The sequence below is a fragment of the Henckelia pumila genome, chromosome 3 (assembly GCF_033568475.1).
Source record: "Henckelia pumila isolate YLH828 chromosome 3, ASM3356847v2, whole genome shotgun sequence".
Classification (NCBI taxonomy): domain Eukaryota; kingdom Viridiplantae; phylum Streptophyta; class Magnoliopsida; order Lamiales; family Gesneriaceae; genus Henckelia; species Henckelia pumila.
Window position 1 is genome coordinate 51,838,200 of NC_133122.1, and position 12,470 is coordinate 51,850,669.

The following is a 12,470-nucleotide window of genomic DNA, read 5'->3' on the forward strand; positions in this document are numbered from 1 at the left end:
TCAGCAACACTAGCATCAACATCATTATCATCTTCCTCAGAAAACTTGATGCATCACTCGCTTAAGCATCAGATTAATCTTCAGATGTTGAGGAAATATCAGATACATTGAGCCTGATTGCAGCAAATTATTCCAGAATCTCTTATCAAGCTCATAATTAGAAATATGACCAAAACAACCACAGAAATACCAGTCTTCCTTTGCTTTAGAATGTCCAGAAGTTGAGCCAAGGAAGCTGTGAGGCCTCAATTCTAATAATCTAATCATAGGTTAATACAACCATACATCATAATTAAACAATTGGAAAAGAAATAAAATAAATATTTTTTTAACGCCTCGCGCTCGAGCGCGCCCTGAATTTCCAGGGGCTAAAAGCTCCCCTCGCGCGGGAGCACGGTGTCCTCTCGCTCGCGCGCGCCCTGTAAAAACAGGGAGCTTCGATGCTCCTCGCGCTCGAGCGCGAGAAATCTCTCGCTCGAGCGCGAGCCACTTGGGCAGAAAAATGCCCAAGTTCAAACCCGAACTCTGAACTCGATTTTTCCGACACTACCAATAATCCTCGGGTACAAAATTACATGCAATAATCATCAACAAGGCTAAAAGCATGCTTTTTGAAAAATACCCAAAATCAACAGGAACTCGACAATTCAAGTTCTAAACATAATTCAATACATTTCTTTATTTAATACAACAAATGAGTTCGATACTCTTAACGACTCTATACCGAAGTCTCACTTCTATCAATCTTTCTCCAAGCTATCCAATACGACTCGGTCCTGCTCCTGCCCTACCTGTTGCCAAGTACACATACAAACAAAAACAACATTCGGATAATCCGGTGAGAATAATATTCCCAGTAAAAGAGACTAACAAGCAATATCATATAAACATATCTAACACGATATGCATCAACTTTCACATAAAATATCAAGTCAAGATATATATCAATAAATCCATTCAAGTGCGTAATAAAATGATATGCATGAATTTTAAAATCTGGGATTATCAGACTCAGATAATCAAAGGGAATTATTATTTTCTTTCTTCTTCGGTTGGGATCCCGAGGTTAAAATATCCAACAATCACACCGACTCCCCTTTCGAGGTGGAAAATGTATATTTTAATCCTCTAGACTCCAGAGCATTATAGTGAGTTAATCGACACTTGTAGTAATTCGCCTACTAAGGCCACTCAAATATAATCTCCAGATCTTCTAATTCAAAATGAATAATCAATCGGCTCAATATAAATGCATATGTCATCTCATGCATTCAAACATAATTTCAATCATAAATTCAATTAAGCATTCAAACATGCAAGTATGTGATTTTTTCTAGGACACTCGAATCAAATCTGGATTCGAGTTAATCATCATATTCCATTCAAAAGTCATCTTATACCTTTCAATTCAATCGATGCTCCAAATCTGGAAATAAACGATACACCAATCATTAAATAATCCAACAAGTAGAACCATTTCAAAGAAGTTCAATACTATACCGATCGTTGAATTCAATCGGTTCTATCTTCCAAGTTGATCAAAACCGTAACCTTTCAACCAAAATCTGAAATAGTGAGAATACAGATTCGATATCAATCTACTAACTCAAACAAACCCGGAATTCAACAATCAATTCGATCGATAATTCAAACTCGACTTCGACGGCATAACGGTTAGAAATTCAACTATACGAAAATTCAACAACTCCACAATTCAATCCAAATAACTCAATTCATCCTCAATCATCAAAACAAATCCACATTCATCAATATTCAAAAGACCCAATTTTTTAAAATCATCATTTAAATCATAACAATTCCGTTCTTCGTCCTTTTTCGAAACCGACTTCAAATATACGATCTATGCTAGCTCAAGAACAACATACTCGAAAATCATTCGATTCCAAGCACTTTCAAAAATTTTAATTATAATGGATCGGAGTGATACTTACGGCAAAAGGACGCTCTTGTGTAGATGATCGTTAATCTCAACTCGAAATGAAAATCCAACGGTCGGATCTTACACAATCGACGAAACAAAGCTTGAAGAAATTTTGGCCATGGCTTCTCGGGTCTTCGTGAGGGAGGAGGATGGTGGTGTTTGAATGATATGAGAAAGATGCAAATAATAATGCATGCAATAAAATAAACATGATTTTTGACTAGTCCAAGTCAAAATTGCATTTTGATCCCTGAAACTCTCAACTTAAATCAATTCAATCCCGGCTTAATTAATTCTCTTCAATTCAATACCAATAAAATTAATAAACTTTGCTAATCACGAAATAATTAATTCCCGGGCCTTACAATTCTCCCCCTCTAAGAATCGATTTCGTCCTCGAAATCGAATACAGTTCAATCTCCATTAGAGATAAAATCATAACTGTAATTATAATTATCATCATTAAATTCTCTGGAACAATATCTCTGTTCCTAATCGACTTATGTCTCTCAACTGGTTCTTCAAATTCGTAACGGCTTAACTGTACATACACCAACTGAATCGGATTCAAAATGAAAATCTCACAATATCCTGATTCAAACAGATACATTTGACAATAATTCTGACAGAAAACGATCATCTATCCCATCTAATTTCATTCTGCACGGAACACAGTAACATAATTCAACAATCGGTAACTCAATAATCGGATAGAATCTCAATCTCATGCTGATCAACTCGAAATCGGATGTGCAATAATCATTGATCAAAGAGAAATACCGATAGTAGATAAAATAATCACAATAATTTGGCTCGAAACATTAGCTGTTGCATTCAATTCTTCAGATAAAATAGATAGATTCGCAAACCAAAAAATTCGCAATCTAATCCTCTTTTCTGAAAAAAAAGAGTACATTCTGCGTAATAATTACTTCAACTGCCTCAAATTCTAAACTATTGCTTCCTTCCTCGGAATAAGAATATAACCAAAATCTCGATAAGAAGTATTTTCAAGAACTGAAAAATCATTTGTAGGTAAAATAAAGAATACTGAAACACTGATCTCCAAAGATTCCATCACCAGATAATAAGATCGAGGAATGAAAACTCGATCCAATCAGAATTTAGACATCGAAGAATAGCATACAACTGTTTAGCACACTAACTCTGTAATTAACCCTCAAGTACTCCGAAAATCAGTATAACTCTTCGTATGGATAAGAAAATCATCGATAAGAACAATCACCATTTCAACTAATCACTTTCTAGAAACAATTCACAGTCTCCTGATACTCGGTTAAGTAGTTCTACAACCAGAATAATCAAATTCTGATAACCTAAGTACTATACATCCATCACACTTCCATAAACTCTAAATCCAACTTTCGGACTGACCTCACAACATTCATCCTTTCTCTCAAAACGGCGAATAACAATTAAAGTTAGTCAAAGGCACAGAAGCAAGGTAAGTATGCAAACAATTTCCTCAATAAAAAAAATATAGTCACAAGACTATAATACGAACCGTTAACTGCTACTTCAGGTGTTGCTTGATCCTGATTCTCAGTGAGAGCAAACACTCTAGCCTGCTGTCCAAGAGGTTGGTTCGAGTTCTGGTTACCTCCCTGACGGTTCTGTTGTTGGGGTTGAAAAGAGTGAACTGCAGTCGCTTGCCTCCCAGGCTGAGATGACTGTCAAGAAGTATTCCCACTCTGTGCTGGTTCAGAACCACGCTGAGGACATAGTCTAGCATAATGTCCCGTCTGCTGACAGATATAGCAATTCCCAAAAATTCCTCTACACTGGTCACTGGAGTGACGACCTCCACACTTGTTGCAGGACGCTCCCAAAAATCCTGAGCTCTGTTTTGAACTGAACTGTTTCGAGCCACCGTAACTCGAAGAACTGCTTCCCGATTTCTTAAATTGTTTCCCTGTAGGACGAAGGTAATCTTTCTTGCTACCTCCACTGCTGTCACCCTCGAATCTCTGATGTTGGTTCTGATAATGAGTCGGTTGAGCCTGAAAGTGTCTCTGCTGTTGTTGAGGTGCAGACTGATTCTCTCTCTGTCTCATCAGTCCTTCTTCAGCACCCTTGGCCTGATCCATCGCATCTGCAAAGTTATCTGGCCTTCCGGTATTCACCAAGGTAAAGATCTCAGGGTTCAAACCATTTATGAACTGGTCTGCTTTTGCCTCCTCATTCTCGGAAATGTGCGGTGCAAACCTCAACAAGCTATCAAACTTAGTAACATACTCTTCAATGTTCAAGTTCTCTTGCTTCAGATTTGCAAACTCGGCACCCTTATCCTTCCGATAAGATACTAGGAAAAATCTCTTATAAAATTCATTTTTAAAAAGATTCCAAGTGATCACTGTACCTCGATTTTCCTTGGCCTTCCTAGTCATGATCCACCATTTCTTAGCCACACCCTGCAGCTGATGAATGATCAATCTAGTTCTGCGATCATCTGTATAGTCAAGCGAATCAAAAAGCTGATCAATGTCATCTAGCCAGCTCTCACAATCAACCGCATTCTCTGTACCCTTCAAATACGGAGGTCGGAAAGACTGGAATCTCTTCAATAAAGTCTCCATTGGATTCGCAGTAGCATCAATCGGATCAACTCCAGTACTACCCTGATCGGTCGAAGGATTCACCGTCGCCTGATTCCCATTCGGAGGAACAACTGCGGAGGGTTTCTGTTCAAGACTCTTCTCGGAGGCATCTGATATTCATAGAGTTAGGACACAATATCTCAATCTCAATCTCAATATCAATCATTAAGTGTTCCACAACCTATGATCTTCTTACTCAATTCAAAAGATGGAATTCGGATTCAAGATGAATGAAGAATACAATTCATATCTAATTTAATTCATGCTTTAAAATTTAAATCACAAGTCATGTAATTCAAAAAATATTTTCAATCAATAAAGCATGCTCGCATGATATTTAATACTCAATTAAATAAATCAATCACATGCGAGAATTCATTTCAAGCGGACTCGATCTACCTCGCTCACTCTAGTTCAGTCCATGAACTTATCGCTCTGATACCACTTAATGTGAGGCCTCGATTCTAATAATCTAATCATAGGATAATACTACCATACATCATAATTAAACAATTGGAAAAGAAATAAAATAAATAAATTTTTTTTAACGCCTCGCGTTCGAGCGCGCACTGAATTTCCATGGGCTAAAAGCTCCCCTCGCGCGCGAGCGCGGTGTCTTCGATGCTCCTTGCGCTCGAGCGCGAAAAACATCTCGCTCGAGCGCGAGCCACTTGGGCAGAAAAATGCCCAAGTTCAAACCCGAACTCCGAACTCGATTTTTCCGACACTACCAATAATCCTCGGGTACAAAATTACATGCAATAATCATCAACAAGGTTAAAAGCATGCTTTCTGGAAAAATACCCAAAATCAACAGGAAATCGACAATTCAAGTTCTAAACATAATTCAATACATTTCTTTATTTAATACAACAAATGAGTTTGACGCTCTTATCGACTCTAAACCGAAGTATCACTTCTATCAATCTTTCCCCAAGCTATCCAATACGACTTGGTCCTGTTCCTGCCTTACCTGTTGTCAAGTACACATATAAACAAAGACAACAACCGGATAATCCGGTGAGAACAATATTCCCAGTAAAAGAGACTAACAAGCAATATCATATAAACATATCTAACACGATATGCATCAACTTCCACATAAAATATCAAGTCAAGATATATATCAATAAATCCATTCAAGTGCGTAATAAAATTATATGCATGAATTTTAAAATCTGGGATTATCATACTCAGATAATCAAAGGGAATTATTCTTTTCTTTCTTCATCGGTTGGGATCCCGAGGATAAAATATCCAACAATCACACCGACTATCCTTTGGAGGTGGAAGAGGTATATTTTAACCCTCTAGACTCCAGAGCATTATAGTGAGTTAATCGACACTTGTAGTAATTCGCCAACTAAGGCCACTCAAATATAATCTCCAGATCGTCTAATTCAAAATGAATAATCAATCGGCTCAATATGAATGCATATGTCATCTCATGCATTCAAACATAATTTCAATCATAAATTCAATTAAGCATTCAAACATGCAAGTATGTGATTTATTCTAGGACACTCGAATCAAATCCGGATTTGAGTTAATCGTCCTATTACATTCAAAAGTCATCTTATACCTTTCAATTCAATCGATGCTCCAAATCTGGAAATAAACGATACACCAATCATTAAATAAACCAACAAGTAGAACCATTTCAAAGAAGTTCAATACTACACCGATCGTCGACTTCAATCGGTTCTATCTTCCAAGTTGATAAAAACCAAAACCTTTCAACCAAAATCTGAAATAGTGAGAATACAGATTCGATATCAATCTACTAACTCAAACAAACCCGGAATTCAACAATCAATTCGATCGATAATTCAAACTCGACTTCGACGGCTAACAGTTAGAAATTCGACTATCCGGAAATTCAACAACTCCACAATTCAATCCAAATAACTCAATTCATCCTCAATCATCAAAACAAATCCACATCCATCAATATTCAAAAGACCCAATTTTTGAAAATCATCATTAAAATCATAACAATTCCGTTCTTCGTCCTTTTTCAAAACCGACTTCAAATATACGATCTATGCTAGCTCAAGAACAACATACTCGAAAATCATTCTATTCCAAGCACTTTCAAAATTTTGAATTATAATTGATCGGAGTGATACTTACGGAAAAATGACGCTCTCGTGTAGGTGATCGTTAATCTCAACTCGAAATGAAAATCCAACGGTCGGATCTTACACAATCGACGAAACAAAGCTTGAAGAAATCTTGGCCATGGCTTCTCGGGTCTTCGTGAGGGAGGAGGATGGTGGTGGTTGAATGATATAAGAGAGATGCAAATAATAATGCATGCAATAACATAAACATGCTTTTTGACTAGTCCAAGTCAAAATTGCATTTTGGTCCCTGAAACTCTCAACTTAAATCAATTCAATCTCGGCTCAATTAATTCTCTTCAATTCAATACCAATAAAATTAATAAATTCCGCTAATCACGAAATATTTAATTCCCGGGCCTTACAGAAGCTGACTTATTTCACTGCATGATCCACTTGAGATTGTATAGCGCATGAGTGATCTGCAAAAAATAAGCTGTGGGAGTAGTGTTGCGCGCAGTGTTGGCAACACGAGTTGCAACATCAGATTCAGACCAAATTAGGTCTATTTTTCTTTCAGCAAATTAGGAACGACCTTCAATTCTTCACCAACCAGAGTCAAAACTCATCAATGTCTCGGAAAAACCATACGATTCCAGAATCCCAAAGATAAGATATGGAAAAATAAAATTTGTGGACTTTATAAACCTTCATCAATAAATTGGAATATGAACTTGAAACCAGATTCACCAAAGTTGACAGGATGTCATGTTCCAATTGCAAAAAGTACCCGAGCTTGTACTTGGTTATCACAGTAAAGTTGGTTGAAGAAATCTAGTTTTTCATAGTACTCCTTGATCTCCAGCAGAACTCATTTCTCTTCATCATCAAAAGTGCGGTATAGATAAGTGATAGTAACTGAATCAAACTTCGAGTCTTGAAAAAAATTCAACCAAATTCCGCCTCTTTCAAGCAACCATATCTATCTTCTGCTCTTCAATGAACTCATGATTGACATACAGATGTCCATAAAAAAACTTCTGAATATGACTTGTGAAATCAGACAAGTTCCATATTACAATCTGTATATCCGTGTTGCCTCCAGTGTTGGCAACACCATTCACAACATCATCACCAGCAGAATCTTCCGAGTTCGCTTCCACAAATTCATCATCCTTAGATATGGAATATGAACTACCAAAAATGTTATGCATGTTATCTGCAAGTTTCTGTTGCATATCCGCATCAGGTTCTTCCGCAATGATAGCATAATTGTAGATACATGTATGGAAAAAAAAAACAAAAAAAAAACAATATGATTAGCACAGACATCAGATAATCTTATGGCTAATCAAAACGAATGGATGTATGAAGGCAATTCGATGGTTACAAGCAACATTTAAGCATAAGAAATATCAAATCAATGAATAATATATGCTTAAAAGAAATCCATTGGACAGTAAAAAAAATCAACAATCAACCATCACCTTCTAACATACTCATTCAGAAACACTTACCAACGAAAATTTTTACGGGTAAAACTTTCTCAAATCAAGGGAATAAAATCCAACCCAATTATGACAATAATCCGAGATTGAATGCAATCAAAAATTTTCATAAATAACTCCACATCGGCTCAACTCCATTAAATCATTGTCAATCACAAAAATTCAATTTTCAGTAAATATAGTATTTCACCAAATTTTGATTTAGAACGTCAAACCCTGAACAGAAATATTCACAATTCTGAATGCACATGCATGTCTTATTTTATGCCTAAAACAGAATGTAACATAAAAGAAAAATGCAACCACACGAACATGATATGTTCACAAGTAAAGTGTTGTCTCTCGTGTTGACAACATCAACAACAACACCAAAGTTTTTCAAAAATTATTTGAAACTTTTCACACTTGATTACCCTTGAACAATTTATTAAAAATTTCAGAAGTGGTAGCCTGCACACTATAAGAACAGTCTTCATTGGACTCAAATAGATAGTTTTTTTTCATTTTCCTGTGATTATTCAAAAAGTTCGTATGTATGACATTAGTCAACAAACTCGATCAAAAGTATTGAACACTGAATTTGCGAAACCACTTTTCACATGGGACAAGAACATGGAATACACGTACATCCCTCAACTACTTTGTGGTTTAGTCAGAGTTCGCCTTACAAGGGCCAGTGTGTTTAATAAAATTGGTTTGCAAAAAAACTTGGCACCGTCGAATCACTGTAACAGAGATTAAAACATGCAAAAACACTTTACATCACAAATTGAATGCAAAATGCCTAAAATCCTAAATATGCATGAAAATAAAAACAACAGTGTTGTTCATGGTTTTGTAGCACCGAAGACAGCACCAGTAAAGGATTAAAATGCACACATGATGAGAGACTTCCTAAGATTGGAGAATCTCTCGAAATCTAAAGCTTTTGTGAACATAACTGTCAGTTGGTTATTAGTTCCAACAAAATCCATTTGGATCATACCTTTTTCTACCAAATCTCGAATAAAGTGACGTCGAATGTCAACGTGTTTTGTGCGAGAGTGTTGAAATGAGATTTTTGAAATGGCAATCGCACTCAAATTATCATAATAAACAATGGAGGGTTCATTTTTAAATCCATAATCATCTACCATTTGGTTCATCCAAAAAAATCGTGAACAAAACTTCTATTTCCAAAATAAAAATACCATCTGGTAGTGACTTTTCTATCATTAAAATACTCAGCCCAATCAACACCATCAACATCAACAAGATTGGTTTTTGTCGCCCTAGTGTACCACAACCCAAAATCCAAGATGTCAAAGATGTATCTTAATATATGTTTTACTGCTTTTAAACGCGTGACCTTAGGATCATATTGGTACCTAGCACATAAACACATACTAAACAAGATATAAGAATGAATTTCAATTAAGTACAAAAGCTTCCAACCATGTTGTGGTACATAGTGTTGGAAACACCGTCCACAACATCATCCTTTTCCAACTTTTTACCAGATCTCATTGGTGTTTTCATGCTTTTATTGTTCTCATTACAGAACTTTTTCACCAAAATTTTAACACACTTACTTTGGGACAGAAAAATACCACCATGTATTTTCATAACTTGAAAACCAATAAAATAACTCAACTCAACTATCATGCTCAATTCAAAGATGGAAGAAATGCATTCAACAAAATCATCAACATGCTTTTGAGAAGAGGCACAAAAAATGATGTCATCCAAGAAAACTTGACAAACATGTATTTCACCTTTGAACTCTTGAATAAAAAAGGTTTTATAAACCTTACCTCGTTTAAGCCAATTTCAAGAAGATATTAAATCAACCTTACCTAGTTTGAGTACATGGAACTTATGCATACTGACCCAATCACCTTGAGGTAGTCCACTTTGTCCATCCTTCGAGTTTGCATTGTTCTAGAAGCATTTTCAATAAACTTTGATGATGGATGGTTCTTCTATATCTTGCTTGAAACATCCTTAACATCATTTATCAAAACAACATCACCATATCTTGGTTGAGTATTCTCAAGTTCAGTCACTGTTGGAGTCAGTGTTGTGCTTGGTGTTGCAACACCAGAGGCAACACCTGGAGCTTTCAGTTGACTGAAAATTTCGAGCAGATCATCCACATAATTTTCAGTAGTTTTTCCTTTTAGATCTGCAAAATCATCAAAAACTACATTAATATATTCCATAACAGTTCTCAGATTAAACATACTACATGCATGACTATTTGAAGCATATCCAAGAAACAAGCATATGTCACTTTTGGAATCAAATATGTCTAGGTGATCTCTTATATTCAAAACATAACAAATACAGCCAAAAATATGAACATATTTGAAATTTGGCCTCTTTCCCATGAAAATTCATAGGATGTCATAGTAAAATAACTTCTCAAATACACAAGATTTGAAATACGACAAGCTGCATTCAAGGGTTCTGCCCAAAATCCTTTTGAGATATTCTTTGAGCTCAGCATCACTCTAGCCATCTCCTGCAATATCTCATTCTTTCTTTCGGCTATGCAATTTTGTTGAGGAGTCTTTGGAAAAGAGAACTCATGTGTGATATCTTTCTTCTCACACAAAAATGAAATTGAAAAGTTCTCAAATTTCTTACCATGATCTGTCCTAATCCTTCCAACCTTCAAGATATGCAGGTTAGTAATCTTTGTGAGAAGATTCTTAAAAATATCAAAAATATTCGGCTTCTCTCTAATGAATCTTACTCATGTAAAACGTGAGAAGTCATCAACATACACAAAAGCGTACTTCTTACCTCCATATCTTTTCGATTCCATAGAACCCATTGAATTCATATGCAAAAGTTCAAGGCACCGTGTTGTCCCAATGTGTTGTAACACGAGGCACAACACGAGAGTTTTTTTACCTTCTTGGCATGCACCACAAACATATAGAACTCCAGAATTCAAAATTGGCATACCTCGGACAGCTTCATACTTACACAGATTTTTCAGTGTCTTGAAATTTGCATGGCCCAACTTTTGGTGCCATAAATCAAGATCATTCACATTTGTATGTTTGTAGGAAAGTTTATCTCCAAGTTGATAGCAATTGTCTGCTGATCTCGTACCTATCATAACACACACGTCAACAATATCAAAAACTTCACAAGTATTTTTATCAAACTTGACATGAAAATTATCATCACACAATTGACTAATAAAAATCAAGTTTGAGTTTAGTCCCTCGACATGTAGAACTTTGTGAAGTTTTGGGAGTCCTTCCATATTCCGTTTGCCTTTACCAACAAACCTTCCTTTTGCACCACTTCCGTGAGTCACTTTACCACATCTTTGTTCAATACAGTCCATGTGATGTTCTTTCGAACCTGTAATGTGGCGTGATCTTCCACTATGAAAGTATCAATGACCTGCAATGTTAGTTTTCAAAGAAGTATAAACAACAAAACAATGAAAATCAAACTTTGGTATCCAAATTTTCTTTGTTGTGGGTCTGTTTTTGTAGGCAGTGTTGCACCCGGTGTTGTGCAACATGGGGGGCAACACCAGCTTTGAATCCCAATACATGCAGTCATAACTGAGCTTGAAACAAAAAAACCTGATGTGCTCTGGTTTAAAACAGTAGTGACACATAAAATGGCGCTTCCATTGGTTTGGCTTTTGAGGAGGAACACACTCTTTCGATGGAAAATTCTTGAATGGCGGAGCGACAGTGGGTTTTGATGATTCTCCAACTTCAAATACTCTGTTTTCTAACTCCATACCAGCCTTACCATCTAGAATCACTTCAAGCTTGGCCATGGTAGACTTCAAATCAGAATTTTCTTCAGGGAGAGTTGTATTCAACTTCTTCTGTTTGATCCGATCAGCATACAACTCCTCATGAAGTTTCTGTACACACTCTAGAGTTATATCATCACTGACAACTTCTTGATCACCAAAATTACCAAGAGTAGAGATTATCAAGGAATTAATATTCCTTTCAGTTGGGAACCACGCCAGGGCTTGGATACAATTAAGATTTAAAAGATGGTGCAGACTAAGATTAAAAGACCACTCTTTCGCATGACCAATTACCCTTCAGTGGGTAATTCATGCCTTCTTGAACAGTCTCTACAAATGCTATGGTCAGATTGATAAAAGACCAGTTTAGGTACCATTTTTCACCTCGATATGCATATCCCATCTCAGCGCAGTTCCAAATTTGCATTTTATTCGAGATTTTCAGTCCTCTAAGCATCCTCAGACGTTCTTCCACCAGTTTCTTAAGTTCTTAATTAAAAAAATAAGGTGATGAACAAGACACCTACATTATAAGTTGGAGCTTAAACAAATTACAAGCAAATA